Source organism: Coffea arabica, chromosome 7c (genome assembly GCF_036785885.1).
Source record: "Coffea arabica cultivar ET-39 chromosome 7c, Coffea Arabica ET-39 HiFi, whole genome shotgun sequence".
In the NCBI taxonomy this organism is placed as follows: Eukaryota; Viridiplantae; Streptophyta; class Magnoliopsida; order Gentianales; family Rubiaceae; genus Coffea; species Coffea arabica.
The window spans coordinates 40,488,523-40,504,993 of NC_092322.1; the positions used below are offsets into that span (position 1 = coordinate 40,488,523).

At 37.9% G+C, this 16,471-nt stretch overlaps 1 long non-coding RNA gene across 1 annotated transcript in view; it reads left to right on the forward strand.

Moving 5' to 3' along the window:
- The first annotated feature begins 11,976 nt into the window (after positions 1-11,976).
- LOC140010252 (uncharacterized) overlaps positions 11,977-16,471 on the forward strand; it is a 4,638-nt gene continuing 143 nt past the window's right edge. Inside the window, exons 1-2 of the long non-coding RNA XR_011817552.1 lie at positions 11,977-14,946; positions 16,385-16,471. The exon at positions 16,385-16,471 is cut by the window's right edge and continues 143 nt beyond it. This is a non-coding gene — a long non-coding RNA (uncharacterized lncRNA). The remainder of the gene's footprint in view (positions 14,947-16,384) is intronic.

The following is a 16,471-nucleotide window of genomic DNA, read 5'->3' on the forward strand; positions in this document are numbered from 1 at the left end:
TACCTGCTGGAGAATGCATATTCATTTTGCTGCACCAGAAATTTACGGTTGTGTCTTGCTATTTTCTTCCATTGTGGTTCCAAGCTTTGCTGTTTTTGTTAGATAGTAATTCCAGCCTTAGTTTGCAAGCATGATAAGCTTAATAGGAATTTGAGTTTGGGTTTGTGGTTTGAGATGTTTGAGTGCATCTTGTCATGCAAAATGCTGAAGTTCAAGAACACTGCTTGTTGAAGTTTAAAAGTTTCCTGTATGCTTGAATAAAGTTGTCAAGTCTTTTTGTTTGTTTGGTCTGAATGAAGTTTATTGGAGTTGAAAACATCTAATCAAAGCTGTTTTTGAATCGAAAATCTAAGTTGAAAGCAAAGTGCAGCAGTTTTTATTTTCGGTTGTTGAAGCTTAATTAAATCAGTCACATAAGCTGCTTGTTTTCGTTCATTGCATGAAACTTAGCATGAAAATCCTCCAAGAGTCCCATGGTTCATAGGTGTTTAGCCATGTTGGATTGGAGTAATTTCAAGGCTGTTGTACGCATTTGCTTTGCTGAAATGCAGAACTTTGCACATGAAAATTTGCAGCAGAAAAAAAAGTTGTCGCATTCTCTTTGCTGTTTCCTTACCTGCATTGGCTCACTAAAGTGTCGGCCATTCAGTTTGTTAGTTAACCTTGTTTGCAAAAAGAAGATTTGGAAGACTGGTTTGGGTTTACATGTTTGGGTTTTGGAACATTTGAACCATGACCAGACAATTGCTAAAAAGGAATGAACTAGAATTCTGCCAAGCCATCTTCTAACATTTTGAACAATTTCCCTGCTATGTTTTTGCTTTGCTTGGATGTTGAAATCATGTTGCATGTTGCTGGGATAAGGGTTTTGGACGTCTTGGTTGAAATGTTTTGATCAAACTTGTGCTGAAGTTGGAGTTTGCTTGCAAAAAGTGTAACCTGCGGTAATATTTCTTGATTGCAGAAACACTTCTTCATTGCAGAACCTGTTTCACGTTCTTGCATGTTTTGCATGAAAAAGCTTTTCAAAATTTGCACTTTGGCCCCCCAAGTCTCCCTTTGTTGCATTGTGGCCCAATTATGTGCTGATTTCTTGCAATTAGATCCTTGGATAATTGCAATTGTACCATTTCCCAACCTTTCCTTTGCCCCTAGACCTTTGAAGTTCCTAAAAATATTTAATTAAGCTTGAGTGCTTGGTTAATGTTCGCAATTGGGTCCTTGGCAGCTTTATTTTTTTTAATTTAATTTCATTGTTTGTTTGCTTCAATTAACCTCCATGCTTTGTTTAAATTGCACTTCATGCATGAATTTAAGAGCTTTATGACCGAATGAGCTCGTGTTTGCCTATTTTCTTTAATTTCCCTAAATAAATTGGTTGTTTGACCTTTTCTTGGCTTTTGGAACCGTTAGAGTGCTTAAATGTTTCAATTGAATTCGAATGGTTGACTAAGGTTTGTAATTGGGTCTTTAGTTGGTAATTGGGTCTTTGGTGGATCCCTTTATTGAGAACTTATGCATTATTTGATTCCATTTAAATTGTAATTAGGAGAGATTTGGTGACTTTAGTATACTTTACTATTTGAGGTACCTTGACCTTTTTATTGTTTTGAAGCCATTTTTCTTTCATTTGGACACCATTCAAAGGGGCGGTATAATTTCTTTTATCCCTTTTTGTGTCTCTCCTGTGTGAACCAACGTGCTACGTGAAAAATACATGTCTACTTTGTTTTTTTTTTAGCCTTTCCTTAATTTCTTTTATTTATGTCATTTACTTTTGTTTTTTTTTATCTAAGTTATTTTTTTAATGGGGTATGTGTACACCTCTTGGCTTGTAATAGATAGGGCTGTGGCGAGCAATTTGGTCCCTTTTCCCTTCCCCATTTGTTTTAGTTAGCCAATGTAATAGGCTCATTAGCTTGGTAGCTTGTGTTTGTTGCTATGTGTTAAATTGCTTTATTAGGTCCTTGCATTTAGTCGAGCATGCTAAGTGTTATGTGCTACGTGTTTATAAGTGATTTGCATGTCTATTTGCTTTCTATAGTTATAAATGAATATGATGGATGAATGCACGTCACCACACTAGTCCAACGCTAGTTGTGGCTCATTATTTCGTATTCCACTAGTCCAACGCTAGTAGGAATTCCTAGATATGGGTTAGTCCAACGCTAGACCCTTAGGGACTTCCCCTCGTTAGTACATGCTTGCATGTTCATTACATGTCATGCATTTTTTTTAGTTTTATCATTTTGCATGCCCCTCGAACCCCTTTGCCCTCCATTTTAGGATTTTTGCATTTCATGCTAGTTATAGGGTTCATTTGCTTGAGAGTCCCCTTAAATATGGGATATAGACGAGTGTGGCTTTTTCTAAGCCTTAGCACGCTTGTATTCCCTCTATAAAAGGGCAAATTGAGTCACGATTTAGGTCTCCCCGTACCCAATATGCATGAATTCCCTAGGCTCATGCATTTTCAAATCCACTTTACCATTTTATACCCTCATCACACTTTCATTTTTCCTCCCATTTTGCACACGTGCACCTTTATGTTTCTTCACTTGCACACGAACACTTTTATCATCACTTGCACACATGCACTTCATATTATCATTTCACATACCATACCTTGCCCGCTCACGTGCACATTTTCATTTACATATTTATTGTTTTTTATTACTTTTTCAAACTCATGTCCTCACATTGCATACATGCATTTCATTCATTTGCATCCCACTCGCATTATTCGTGACCTCTCCAAAGGGTCATTATTGGGCTTCACAATTAATGTGATTGGCACCATTCAACCTTTGAAGAGAAATTTCCCCCAATATCCCTAGGTCTAGGGTTTGCATTCATATAGTACATCCAAATGTAATAAATTTTTTGGTTAAAACAAGAAAATATTTGATTAAATCACGCAACTAGCCTTGGCTAGGTCGAAGGGGTGCCTTGGATTTTTATCCTTGCCTTCCCCTTCGTCAAATGTGACTCCCGAACCTTTTTCGTTGGTTTACGTGGACTAGGAGTCGTTTAAAAGGGGTTTTTTAATATTTTTTCCTATTTTTCTTTAAAAATTCATTTTAGGTGACTTGGTACACCTTAACTCATTACCAAGTGGCGACTCCGATTTTTATTTCAAAAACCCTTTTTAAACTATAATTTTGGGTCAAATCGTCGCATTCTTAAACCCCCATTTAGACCCATTTTTCTTTTAAATAACAATTCATTTTCCAATCACAAATTGAATCAAAAAATACATTTTTTAAATCATTTATTTATTTTTTCTTATCAAAAATGGGGCGCGACACCTCGTAAGAGACATTTTAGATTTAGGATTGCATTTTTTTCATATCCATTAGTCACATCCAACATGCAACACATACTTTGGGTAGAAAAATTAGAAAAAGAAGGGCTAAGTCACGCAACTAGCTTTGGCTAGGGTAAGGGAGTGCCTTAGGCTTTGCATTTGCCTTCTCCCTTATCAAATGTGACCCCCGATCCCTTTTCTTTGGTTACGTAGATCTAAAATTCTTTAAAAAGGGTTTGTTTACTTTTCTTTCCAAAAACAAAAATCATTTGTTGGGTGACTTGGTACACCCTAACTCTATACCAAGTGGCGACTCCTTTTCTATCTAAAACCCTTTGTGTGGCCAAACCGTCGCATTTCACAATCCCACGGCCTTTTATTTTCATTTTCACACACGTTCACATACATATCTCACACACTACTTTCACACATTTCAAAAAGTGGGGCGGAACAGTGGCTTTCTCTTACTCATTATACTACCACAAATTTACCTAGAGAGAAAATCTTACCACGTAAAGGCTACGCTAATATACTAAGGAAGTTTGACAAAGATATCAAAATGTGTAGGGTAATATAGACTTAAGAATTAACTACAAAACTTGGTTACTACTTCTACTAGATCTTAAAATCAAACATAGTATACCCGCAATATGCTATCTTCTCTAATCGAACTGTTTTCTTTCATTATTAACCACAAATAGAGAATTCTTGTTCAAATCCTTTTTCTCAAAATCTCCATACCTAATTCGAAAGCTCTCAATCTTGGCACAATAATAACCAAAATCAAGTTCCTATGCAGTATCATAGAAGGGTAGAAAATAGAAAAGATAGCATTGATAGTGGTGAATCTGCCCTGTTCTGACCAGCTTCATTTGGCCATGATGGAGGCCGAATTGGGCTTACATTAAAACATGAAAGTTGTAGGATATGATGATTTATAGCTTCCTGTAAATTTTCAGCTCAATCCAAGCATTGTAGCATGTGAAATGATAAAAATACCCTTGACTGCCATAGGTAGAGTTTTGCGGACAGTTTGACATTTCATCATTCTGGCTTCATTTTTTCACCTTGTTCCGTATCAAATTAGTATTTGTCCAAAACACAAAAGTTGTAGTCCTATGTTTTATCTTTCCAATGCATCCAAAAATGCTTCAATCGGACTTTTGTAGCCTGATTTATTGTCATTTGAACCCAGTGCTATTAACCAGCCTGACGGTGAAATTCTGGTTCTGTAATTTGTAGATTCAACCTGGATAAACTATGAACTGGGTTGAGTTGTCTTCATGAAAGTTGTAGCCCTTTGTCTTAGAATTGAAACGGTATAAAGTTTACCCCAATTTGGTAGGTGTAGCTTCGGTTGTAACCAATATGCTAAAAGATGTCAAACCTGTCATTTTGTTCTTTGTCTTAAACCTTATTTCCGGTCACTTTTCTAGCTAGTTTTGTAATTGAATGACTTTTAGCCTATTGAATGGCTATTGTAATGAGATTATTTGTGTGTGATTTTGGGGGCTGATTGAGAAAAACAATAAAGCCATAAATGGCTGGAAAATAGGTAAACACAAAGGGCGTGCTGCCCAAATTTTTACTCGAGAGTTAGGCATATGTACCTGCCTGGAGCAACGATTTGAGGTCAAGTTGGCCTTGAATTACCTATGGTATTCGAGTTTTCTTTAGTCAGGGTATATAAGCTAAAATTTTGCTGGAACTCGTACCCTTGAAAAGTGAAAGTTGTGACCCTTTCATGTGATACCCCAAATTTTAGGATACTATTTTTGTTTATTTTCAAAGAAAAGATTACGGTTTTTTTTATTTTATTTTTTTCTTAAAACATTGTTTTATTTTAAAGACTAGAAACCCTACTTGTACTTTAAAACCCTAGTTTACTTGTGACTAGCAGGTTATGTTTAAATCCCTCATATTTGACTCAAAACCCTAATTTTATTCTATGAAATTGTAAAATTCATCACACTTTTCTTAAAATTCCTTTTATTTGAAAATTATTCATTTAATATGATCCTACTACTCAAGTACTCCACAACAAGTGCAAATGAACATAGAAAGTAGGGTTTCACTCTTCGTTTTCAAGATTGGAGCAAATTAGGGTTTTCGCGATTTTTCGCCGGATGATTTTTCGGTACGGAGCAAGGATCACATTTGGTGATTAAAAGTGACTTTTAGATGAGAAATAATATGTGATTAGATGCAATAATAAAAAGTTAGTGAATTTGAAGTAAAACCCTAGTACGCGTGAAATAAGGAAAAACGGGTTGAACCGACGGGTACCGTTTGTTAACGCATGAGTGCACCACTTGAACACCACATTATTACCTTAATTCCCTTGTTATTAATTGAACAAAATTAGCCCTAAATATCTTCTCCTTTCAGCCGAAAATGTGGACCAAGAAAACAAGAGAGAAAAGAAAAATTTGACTTCCAATTAAATTGTGACACTTGTCAACCCTTTGACCAAATTAACTCCAACCTTCTTATCTTTTCTAGAGCTTTGTTTCTTCTTCATTTCTGCATAGTGCTGGCCGAAACTTGAGAGAGGGAAAGGGAGAGAAAACTTCATTTTTGCACTTCAATTTCAAGCCTCAATCTTGAGTTTCAACCGATAATCATGCAAATTCCTCCACAAAAGTTGATCTCCAAGGAAGCTTAGGGGTTTTGGTGGAGTGATTTGGGAAGAGGAAGGTCTTGGCAGCTTCTTGACATAGGGATTAAGGTGAATTTGGTAAGAAACTTCCCTCTACTTCTTATATGTGTGAACTAGAAGCTTAAAGTTGTAGTTTTGATGGATCTATGGGAAAAATTTCATGGGTTAAATGGTATGTTGGGATGTTTAACTAGGGTTTATATTTTCAGTCTTGATTATGGTTATCTACCTCATAATTGATGTTATTGAGCTAGTAATTGGTGGGTTTGATGATAGAGCACTTGTTAGATATGAATTTATAGAGTAAATGTGCAAATTTCAGAATTTGGAAACCAAGCTACCCTGTTCTATCTGGTTTTAGTGCTCCATGTTAGAGGCCAAATTAGCCTTAGGTTAAAACATGAAAATTGTAGGTAATGATGTTTTAGAGATGTCTACAAAATTTCAGCTCAATCGGAGCAACGTAGCCTATGCAAAGACTAAATTACCCTTGCTGCCCTGTTTCTACCCGAATTTGATAATTGCGTCTGTAATTAGATTATTTTGGTTGGGAATACTTCGGAATTGGTTGTTGAGGTCTTCTGATGAATTGTAGCCGTGTATCTTAGCTTTCGGATGGCTTTGGAATCACTTGGTTTGGACTTAGGTAGCCTGACTTATGATGTTTGAACCAGAATGCGGTTTGTGAACCTGTTTTTACGGTTCTGGTGTGGTATATTGCATTTTTGACCTAGTTACACTCGAAATTGGACTGAGTGGCCTTCTCCAACATTGTAGCCTCTTAAGTCTTGAGTATGCCTGCAAAATATCAGGTCAAACGGAGCAGTGTAGCCGAGTTATAACCAAAACACTTGAACCTGTTTTGGACACTAGATTGGGTGCATTTTGAATTTCAGCCTCTGACCGTGTGTTTTTCCGTTTTGATAATGTACGATCTGGGTGTTGACTCCTTCATAAGAAATGTAGATCTTGGTTTTAGTTTCGAATTGGTATAAAGTGCGTCGAAATCTGAGTTTCGTAGCTCCCGTTACCGAAACAAGATTTAACGTTAGAGCTGCCTTTGAATCTGGACAGTTCTGATGGGTACTTTGGCACTCCATTTTCGTTCTGTTCTGAATAGATTCAGGTCTTAGCCAAAATATCAAAGTTTTATCCTTATGTCTCAGCTTTCTAATGCCTTTGGAATTTCCTGATTTGGATTTGTGAGCTGGGAGTTATGGTCCAGCAAACAACCCTGCTCGTCACTCTAAGACATAAATTTTTGGTATTGTTTTCTACAATTTCGACCTGCTTCCATTCAGATCTAGATTAAAGTTTCTTCAGGGGATTTGTATCCCTTTCTCATATCTTCGAAACGGTATCTCGTTCACTTTAATCCGACATTCCTAGCCTAATTTTTGATCAAAACGGTTTGAGATGGCAGATTTGGCCGTTTCCTTTTGCCGTTTCGCGCACTTGCATGTGCCAATTTTGCCGTTTCCGTACTTGCGTGTGTCGGCTTTTGCCATTTTACTTGTTTTGGGTCTGTTAGTAGCCGTTTATGATATAATGTGATAAAATCTTTATTTCAGACCGTGGTGAGTTAGGCGGAGTCGGTGGGGCCCACTACTAGCCAACACACGAAGTGATTTCCGCTTTTGTACTACTTTTGTATTTTGGGTAAGTATTCAGGCCGCTCTTGTGTGTTAGTTGCTTATGTGTTTCGATATGTATGAAGAGGGTACTTAGGCGAGAGTGTACTTTATCGCACTCGACCTAAACCCTAAATTTGCGCACATATTTGTACATGGCTTGTGTATATGAGCAATTTTGGAACTAAAACCCTTGAGCTTGTGGCTCGGGATGACTTTTGAATAATTTTGTGAAGTTTGTGAGTTTGGGGCCCGATTTCAATACCTAGATGGACTATTCGAGCCGGTTAGGGCTTGGTCGAAGTCAGTCCAACTTGGTTTGAGGTCACCAAGTTTGTGAATCCGGTTCATCGAGTATGTGGACCAAGTTTGTGACCCGAGCTTGTGACTCAAGTTCAAGTTTGTGATTTCGTTCGCCCGGGCAAGTTTGTGAGGTTACTGACCAGTGAGGGTGATAAGGTGTTTGGTGGGTGTACAAGTGGAGTTCTACGGACCTTATTTGTGGTCGACGGAGTGTCGGCAGGAGGTCACGCATGGCAAACGACTTGGCTTTGGAGCCAACCTGTATCCTTCCTTTGTATTGTTACTTTTGCACTTGACTTGGCATTTTGTGAAATAATTGCTTATCTAAATGTGAAATTTACACTTTTACCCCTGTTTACTTACTAAGCATATAGCTTACCCCTTTGCTTTTGTTTTCCTTAGCAGGGGGCCGACGCGGGGATCGCTCGGGAAGGTGTTTAGTGTTTCGATTATAGACGAGTGAACTTGTACTTGTTTTAGGTTGACTAGTAAGATGTATATATTTGTTGTGGTGGTTATAGTTCTCAGCTTTTTCTAGGTTTTACTTTCTGGTACTCGTGATATGTAATTCTTGGTGAATTGGATGTAATATCTGAGATTTATCTTGAAATTCATTTGAGGACTGTAGTGTTTGAGTGAGTCCCGGCGAGAGTTGGGCAGGCGACCCGCCGAACCCTGGGGTACGCCCTAGGGGGTGGTGGGGCCGTCACATTTCAAAATACGATTTTCCCGATCTTTGATACCAAGTGTAACTTCTAAAGTTGAAACCACTTCTTGATCATAACTAAGCGAGCGAGCATGAATTTTTCGGAATTTGATAAGTATCTTGAATACTACCTAAATGAGTTGCATTTACTTGATTTTCTTGAAACGAAACTCCTATGTTTTGAACTCTAGAGAGTTTTGCATTCGTAAATGATATTTTATCGCAAATTTGGACTCCAACCAAAGAGTTGGACCTGAACGAGACTTTTGAGAGGCACTAGACCTTTGGTGAGTGCTTCCAAATACCTGATTGAACTGAACACTTGTTTTTAATACTTGACCAATGTGATTTAATGATATGTAATTTGTTTGATCGTGCAAGAGTGTACTTTATCGCACTTGCCCTAATGTGATATGTACTTGTTATTATTGCAAATGACTTAATATACTTGTGCGTGACTTGTAAGTGCTGAGCGGCAGTATGTACCACACTCGATCCGAGTGGGAGGTATATCTTATTCCCGTTTCCGTACTTTTATCTTGATTCAATTGATTGGAGATGTTATCTCATCGAATTCTTGAGAACCCAAACCCCACTGGCTAGTTAATCGAGTCGAGTCGGCAAGGGATTGGTCGATTAGATAACGAACCATGGGTATCTAGTGTTGTCGAGTGGAGTGTTATCTTCTTGACTAATCGGTATACTCGAGTATTACCACTAATGTTTATTGTGGAGTTCGGACTCGGTAAGGGATTTGGTTGGTGGACGGAGATTGGAGTTAAATGATGTACTATTGGACTAGTTACTTTACTTGAAAGTTGACGGAGTGTCAACTAATACTTGATCAAGCTCTGGTGAAAAAATAGGAATTTGGCTCCTTAGAGCCATCTGTATCCTTATACATTGATTGTTATTCGAAGTGTTATTGTTCTTTTGGAACAAAAAGAGTTTTCACTCCCTCATTTTGACGTTTGCTATTTGACGTGTTATTGCTCACTTTCATGAACTTGTTATGCTCGCTATTTTGCTACGTGATATTTGTACTTTTTAATAATGGTCAACTTGCTATTTGGAACCTCACTGGGCTTTTAGCTCATTCCACGCCATTTGTTTTCCTTACAGGGGGTACGAACGAGGCGTGAGACTGGTACAGGCTAGTGTAGTCTAGTAGTTTTTGAATTTTGCGATTGTACTCGCGCTAGTGCTCGATTGGGACTGAATGTATCTGAAATTCACATCTTTTGATATATGTGGGATTGTACGAATGTTTGAAACAGAAATGAAGGTATATGTATGTTTCAAGTTTGGAAACTGGTATTTCTTTTCCCCTTGAGGTTATAATCTATTATATTTGAAGTGAGTGAGTGAGTCTTGACGAGAGTTGGGCAGGCGGTCCGCCGAACCCTTTGGTTCGCCTTAGGGGAAGGTGGGGCTGTCACAACCTCACAAAACATAAGTTGTTGTAGTAATATTTTTTTTGTCTCAACTATACATATTTATGGGTGAACAAAAGTTAGACAAACATAACTTACACTACTAATAAGATACTACGTAAATTCTGAAATTATTGGTCATTCAAAACACATTCAAGATCGATGCTCATTCAATTTCGTCCGATTTATTTGACCAGTTTACCCTTTTAGGGCGATCTGGTCAATTTTAAATAAATTCTCGATTTTATTCAATTCATTTGACCAAGTTCTTTTTTAGGATGATCCGGTCAATTTTGAGTAAGTTATCAAATGTCACTCAATTCATTTGACCCGTTTCCCTTTTTAGGGTAATCCGGTCGATTTTAAATAAATGGTCAATGTCATTCAATCCATTTGACTAATTAGGGTTTCAATGTCGAATTCCAAATTGGGAAACCTGGTCGATTTGGAAAAAACCATCCTTTGCATCCAGTCATTTGATCAGTTGGGGTTTTGACCCGCGCTTTGCTGAGGAAATTTTGTCAAACGAATTCCAATTTCTTCGATAGGAAGTTTGTCAAGGTCAAACACGTGCGTTTTTGCAAATCCTCGTATCGATCAAAAGTGATCAATCCATTCGGACGTTGACCTCATTTTGGCAAATGTCTCTTCTCACTCCAATTGACCAAATTTTTCAAAATTATTTTTCACTGAATGAGTTGATCGGATTCATCAGGTATGGTATGGTGCCTACTCTAGCGGATTGCATTTTCATGCTAGGCCTACCCTTGGCATAAAAGGGTTCCCCCATAGGACATGCATACCGATTTTATATTCTTACTTACTAACTCAGGGTATTTTTCTTTTGTTTTCCCCCCTCCCCTGCATTCGTAAAAATACTTCAATAAAGGGAAAATATTTTTCTATATCTGATGACACTTCTGATCTAATAAAGTGTCAAAACTGCAAGTATTATTTGATTTTTGGGCAAATCCTACAATGAAAACATAAATGATTTATCTGGAAGCTTTACGCTAAAGCCTCTGAGAGATGTTGTAATTGTTTTCCAAAGGGAAATTCTATTTATTTGATTTGTTAATAAATTTTGTTCCAAAAGAAAAGGAGACAAAAAGTGTATATGCGGAACTTTTGACAAGTTTCTCTCTTCTCATTTGTATCATAATTGAACGAGAAATTTTGTTTCAAATTATTTTTCAGCAATAAAATTTTTGGACAATTATTGTTTTGTGTATATTCATGTACATTTCATTCTTTATTCTTACTCATTGGAGATTCCATGATGAATTTTGAGAAATAAGACCAAATTAAGATTTTTCAACCTCTAGCTTGAATTTCACAAGTGTATACTTCTCTAAAATCCTCATGTACACTAGGTTGGTGATCCGAGCTATACAATAACAGTGCTCAGAAAAGGGTGAACGGTCATTCAAAAGGCCCAATGAGATTCCTTTTTCTCCTTCATTTGACCCCAAAATAAAATCAGTCACATTGATTGATAAATTGGGGCCATCTTTGTTTGAAAATATCCATTGTGTTTAACCGATTCAGTTCACATCTAAGTGAAAGCAAAAATGTGCATTACTCTTGTTTGTTTTGAAAATTTGGAATGATACTTCGAGCATTCTTTTCTCTACCTATACACATTTTATCATTTGCTCTCCCATTTGAGCCTTTGAAAGAATAATTTCGCTTCAAATAAGAGCTTTAATGATCACTACTCTTCATTGGAAAATTTTCAAATATCAAAAAGGGAAATGGATTTTCAATGACCATTTCGTTACTTTGGTTGCCCTGAGGTGTAAGAATGATACTTTGACCGTCGTTTCTACAACCTAAACACTGATCATCCCTTGCATCCTCATTTGAGCTAAAATTGGTGGTTCTTTTCAAAGCACTCACGATCGCACCCCATATTGGGGGAAGGAGGTTGGGGAGATTTGATTTTTACTTGGGGTCCAATTTTGAAAAAAAAAAAGAAAAAAAAAGAAAGAAAAGAAAGAGATTTGTCCGCATGGACCGCCTATGTTTCACAAATATGGACGAACAAGGGTCTTTCTCAGTCAGTTAATTCAGATACATGCCAGAAATTTTCCATTAATGAAAGTTTCCTTTTAGAGTTATTGTAAGGAACAGAATAAAAGTCAGGCCCTCTTCTTTTCCAATCGGACATTCTATCCCTAGTTATCCCTTTTGAGCCTTCAGAATAAAATACTTCATTTGGCAACCCCTGAGAATCGCAAACCCCACACTGGGGCAAGTTTGAGTTGAAAAGGAAAAAGTTTCCAGAAATGAAAAAGTGAAAAGCCACAAAATCAAAAGACAAAAGAAGAAAAGAGAGCCTCAGTTCACAAATAAACTGGGGCAAATTTTGAAAATTTCAAAAAATGGCAGAAGGCCGAAAAATCGAAAGAAAATGAAAGAGAAAAGGCCTCAATTGAGCACAAGCTCTGGCAAATTCTGATTTAACCCTAAATAGGGTTGGCACAACAATGCGATCTCAGATTACTTATACCACTCTTGAAATCTGCTTTCAAGCCTTAACTTTTCTAAGCACCCCACCAGACCCCATTACAAAAGCCGAAAGTCCTGACTTCTGTTCTTTGCAATGGCCCTGGCAAGAAAATTTTTGATGCCGGAAAATTTTAGCTGTATTTCTGAATTGCCTGGGTATGAGGTTGACGCTACTCACCAGGTGAAAATCCATCAAGTTGAGGGAAAGGAAAAAGAGGCAAAAAGCAAAGCAAGAAAAGTAAATGCAAGAAAATGTAGAAAAATTCGACGCTGAAGTCCTTGGTGGGTGATGAGAAAAATGCAAAGAAAGTCTGAGATCTTTTGAGTTCAAAATAGGGGCAATTTTGGAAAAATGCGATCTTCGGTGCAATGTCCTTGAAAGTTTTATTCTTTAGCTATCGTTTTCAAACCAAATTACAAGCTAATAAAGTCCATCGTTGACTTATTCTTTCATGACAATCCAAAGTGAGGATCATGCTCATAAAAAATTCATCAAATCGTTTGTGATCATAAGGGTATAACCCGTTTCCACATGTTTAGCTATCACTTCTGTCCATATGTTACAAGCCTAGAAAGCTTGTATGTTGACTAAGTTTTCTTGAAAAATAAGGGTGACAAACTCTTTGCTTTCACTAAGATGTGGTATTGAAAGGATTACATACAATATTGGGCAAAAAAAAAGTCAAAAAAAAAAACAAATTCTGACCTCCCATTTCTTTAGCCATTTCAAAAATAAAGTCACTTGATTGGTCCTGAAAGATGAGCCAACCAGAAGTGGTGACCCGTTACCCTAAGCACCAATGCTAAAAGTGAGGAAGAAATCTTCTTGAATTTGGTGTTATTTCGAGGAATTCATCATGAAATTTCTGCATGAGTTCAAACTTGACGTTTAAAGTTTCTTCACATTGTTGTATATGTGCATTCTTTTTTAAATTTTAGAAAGTGCGGTTTTTCTTTGTTCAAATAAATGGGAAATCATCCGAACAAATTTTTGCAATCAAGGGAGCCCACACTGGGGAAAAAATTTTATCTGTGAGATTTCATGAAATAAGCCCATACTGGGGCAAAATTTTTTGTAATACATTTGAGGTTTTTGTCCAAAAATCAAATAATAACATTTTTCGGATCAATCCCGCTGCTCTTTTCCTGAAATTTAAGTGCATGTCATACTTTGATGAACCCCTTGTACAGATATTTATGATTCAAAATGACGAAAAGCATCCAGTGAGGCGGAAGGCCGATACTGCAAAGAGAAGCAAGAAGAAGGAGGGAAAAATGGACTCGACACTGGGGCAAATTATTTTGAAAAAGATTCTCTCGAAAAATCAGAAAAATTCAAAAGTCAAAAATCAAGTTCAAATTCTTGTTTCTTGAAAAATCAAATTTAATTGCTTGTTTCTTGACAAATCAAATTCAATTTCTTGTTCACAATATCCCGTTGGGCCTGGATTTCATGCCGCCAACTTCACAAAGTTCACGTTGGGCCTGGATTTCGTGCCGCCAACATTCTAAATATTACGTTGGGCCTGAACTTTGTGCCGCCAACATTCCAAACATCACGTTGGGCCTGGATTTCATGCCGCCAACATTCACAACATCACGTTGGGCCTGGATTTGGTGCCGCCAACTTCACAAAGTTCATGTTAGGTCTGGATTTAGTGCCGCCAACATTCACAATATCAAGTGGGGCCTGGACTTGGTGCCGCCAACATTCCAAGGATCACGTTGGGCCTGGTTTTCGTGCCGCCAACTTTCCATTGGGCAGGCTTGGGTTTAATCCCACTGACCAATTCATCACACTGGGGCAAATTATTTCGACAAGCCTCTCTCAGTCAAAAAAAAAATCAAAAAAATCAAAAAAAATCAAAAAAAAAAAATCAAAAGTCAAAAATCAAATCAAGTTCATCACGGCAGGCTCGGATTTGATCCCACTGTCCGATTGTCAAAAGCATTTCATTTTCATTGCTATTGGAGCTGGGTTTGTCCCGCCAGTAAGCATTTTATTCTCATTGCTATTGGAGTTGGGTTTGTCCCGCCAGTAAGCATTTCATTGCTATTGGAGCTGGATTTGTCCCGCCAGTAAGCATTTTATTTTCATTGCTACTGGAGCTGGGTTTGTCCCGCCAGTAAGCATTTCATTTTCACAGCTACTGGAGCGTGAGGTTAGTCCCGCCAGTGAGCCTCTCATTTTCCGCCACTAGCCGTGGGTCAGTCCCACTAGTGTGCATTTCTTTTATTCTGCCACTAGCCGTGGGTCCGTCCCACTAGTGCGCATTTCTTTTATTCTGTCACTAGCCGTGGGTCAGTCCCACTAGTGTGCATTTCATTTTCGTTGGCCACTAGCCGTGGGTCAGTCCCACTAGTGCTCATTTCTTTTATTCTGCCACTAGCCGTGGGTCAGTCCCACTAGTGAGCATTTCCTTTTAATCTGCCACTAGCCGTGGGTCAGTCCCACTAGTGTGCATTTCATTTTTCATTAGCCACTAGTCGTGGGTCAGTCCCACTAGTGAGCACTCCCCGTTTTTAAATTTTCTGTTTGGGTCTATCCCATTTACAGTTCTGTTCGGGTCTATCCCGTTTTAAATTTCCTGTTCGGGTGTATCCCGTTTTAAATTTCCTGTTCGGGTCTATCCCGTTTTAAATGTCCCGTTTAAAATTCTGTTCGGGTCAGTCCCGTTTAAATTCTGTTCGGGTCAGCCCCGTTTAAATTCTTGTTCGGGTCAGTCCCGTTTAAATTCTTGTTCGAGTCAGTCCCGTTTAAATTTCTGTTCGGGTCAGTCCCGTTTAAATTTCTGTTCGGGTCAATCCAATTTCTCAACATTTTGATAAAGAGATCAGTCCTCGTTTCAAGGGCGGCAATCGTTGGAATCATTCGCAGCCGATTAACACTGGTAAGTATTTGGTGTCTACTTCTTTGTCTCAAGTTTTTTCAAAACTCAGACAAAGAGGGGCAAACTGTAGACACCAAATTTTTGTTTTTAACTTTATTTGTTTAATGGGATGGTAAGAATTAAAGAATTCAAAGATTGACACATGTTAAAGGGCATTCATCTCCAAAATTATTTCTGCAAGGCGTCAAAGACAGGTACTTCAATGAAGAAGGTTGAAAAAATGATATGGAAACACGAAATTCTCTAACTTTTTACTTGAATAGTTATGGTATTCAAGAAGTTAATTACTATATAAGTTGTCAAATTTGTTGGCTATATTTGCTATACTTGCAGATTGTTGTCAAATATTTAGGCCGAATATGTATACTTGCATATTGTGCAAATGCAGTGGTTATTTTGTATATATATGAGTTGTGGTGAGTATCTAACTTTCTTGGGTAGTTGCGATCTAATGCAATGCGCATGGCATTTGAGCGAAGCAAGGAAAGATTCACAAAGGAAAAGTCATCCTAGACAATCCATGGTTGGATTCTAACCTCCTAAAACCAGATTCAAGAACGGATTGAAGGTACGTATTCGGCCTCGTGAAGAATAAAGCACAAAACCTGATTGAAGTACGAGTCAGCACTTCATCATAGGAGTAAGCTAAGGAGCAAATGCGGTCGGAATGGAAATTTCGAAATGCCATAACTGGACCGTTAGACATCCGTTCGAGGCGTGTGAGTGCAATTTTTCATGGTTCTCGAAGAGATCTACAACACGGAGTGGTCCAATTTGCAATCCGAAGGAGTTTTATGTGCGACATCGGTACCGTTTCCGTCAAAAAGTTTGAACGATCATAACTTTTCGCTCGATTGTCCGATTTGGACGCATTTTTTTTTGATTTCATGTATTTTTTCGATTGTCCGATTGAATGCAATGCGCATGTATTTCCGTCAAAAAGGCGGCTTCTGGCATTTATTTCTGCGATTTGGGCCCGTTTTGTAACCTTTTTGCCACTTTTACGCCGAATTTTCGGCGTGATCATAAA